Source organism: Cyprinodon variegatus, unplaced genomic scaffold, assembly GCF_000732505.1.
Source record: "Cyprinodon variegatus isolate N-32 unplaced genomic scaffold, C_variegatus-1.0 Scaffold1457, whole genome shotgun sequence".
NCBI lineage: Eukaryota > Metazoa > Chordata > Actinopteri > Cyprinodontiformes > Cyprinodontidae > Cyprinodon > Cyprinodon variegatus.
In genome coordinates, this window is record NW_015151910.1 from 132,108 (window position 1) to 134,030 (window position 1,923).

Here is a 1,923-nt window from a genome sequence, read left to right on the forward strand (position 1 = left end):
GGGTAGGGCAATAAACATCTTCAAGTATCAGAAACATAAATTCCTAGCGGGCTGGGAATAGAAAAGAACATAAAATCACAACATTTCTATGGCGTCCCTGATTGCTGGGCCCATTGAATCACAACAGGTTTAAGGTAGAAGTTTGCAAACCCTAAGAACCTCTGCAACTGCTTTCTGTCCTTAGGAACCGGTCAGTCAATAACTGCGCTCACCTTAGTTAGATACATAGCTATATGATCCGGGGACACCACAAAACCTAAGAAAGACATACTCCACACATGAAATTCACACTTCTCAGCTTTCGCAAATGGCTGATTCTGCAGGAGTTAGCAGAGTTAATCAGGGGAACGAGGTAATGATTCTTAAAAGGGATAGCAATAAGAGCCCTATAAGCAATGCAGGGTCTGAGTAAGCTGTCCTGTTTCCCCACAATCAAATCCCAGCTCCTGCTGTATAATCTCCCTCTCGGGGGTGTAGCCGCACACATTAACTCAATTCCGCAATCATTTGCCAATGAGAAGGCAGTGCAGGGACCTGACACCTATTGAAAAACTCCTTCAGGTTATGATATTCCTCAGCTATCTTCGACAGGTCCAGATAAACCTCCTCCCCCTCATTCTCAGCCAACTGTTCTGGCTGAGTGGAGCGGAAACAGAAACCAGAGCAAGAGGTAGCCCAACCTAACACCTCTACATTCTGCATGTCAGTCTCAAGGTTGTGTCTACATAATCAGGTGCAACCCAGACCAATAGGGACCTGAGATGATTCAATTCTTATTAGAAACTTTTTTTCACAATGGTTACCCCATACCACAAGTTCAACTGGTTTAGTGGCGAGAGAAGACTTATTAATCTGATGGTCATCCAAGGCTATTGTGGGAAAACCGGCATGTTATCCTCAGTTGTCTAGCAGGCCTTTCATCCATGAATTCTGTATCCGCACAGAGTCCAAAAAGGCTGACAGGTTGGTACTCTTGGAATTAACTAATAGAGTCACTAGTAGCAGCATAGCAGCGCCGGCCTGGGATTGGCCTGCTGGCCTGCATCTCTCTCTCTTCTTTTCTTTTAAGACAGCTTTTAAGGCAGCAGCGGTGCACCTGTCAGAGAGAGGGACAGATAAGGCCATTTTGGCCAGTAGCATTTTAGGAGGGACACAGACAGCACAGTGTGGAGGAAGGGGAGTGTGACATGTGTCTGCTGCTGTGATGTGCATACTGTAGTTAGCGAGAGGTGCAAGTAAGGATAAGAAGCAATGGACATGGTCTTAGAACGTGGTAAAAGGAACAGGATAGGCAGCGCAGCGAGGGACAGAGACAAAGAAAGAAAGACGCTGTCTAGAGGAGGATGCAGCCAAATGCAGAAAGCAACAGATTTATTACAGTGGTAAAGTTACTGTATATTCCAACCTTAGAAATTACAGTAGGTCTTTCTAGATCAGTGTTTCCCAAATTTCTTTGAATTGTGTTCCCTTATGGGCATTTTTTCGTACCATGAGTACCCCTCTCAGTCAAAAGTGTTGATGATTTTCCAAAAGTGGAATGTACAATAACTGAACTAAAGACGATTTTACTTAATCTTTTTTAAATTGAGCATTAATTTTTTTTTTTTATAAATGAATGCATTCCTTCTCAAATAAAAATATGAAATAAATATGTTGCCTGTAAGTTAGTAAGAAGTCAAAATAAATACAAAATAAAATCATATCATAAACCTGTATTTATAAAAATGGAGCTGCCCTATTATTTCATTTAAACTTGATGAACTGGGAACAAAAAATTTAGTCAGACTGATTTAATTAGCTTTATTTGTTTTCATCAAGTGATCTGAGCTGCTATCTATCTATCTATCTATCTATCTATCTATCTATCTATCTATCTATCTATCTATCTATCTATCTATCTATCTATCTATCTATCTATCTATC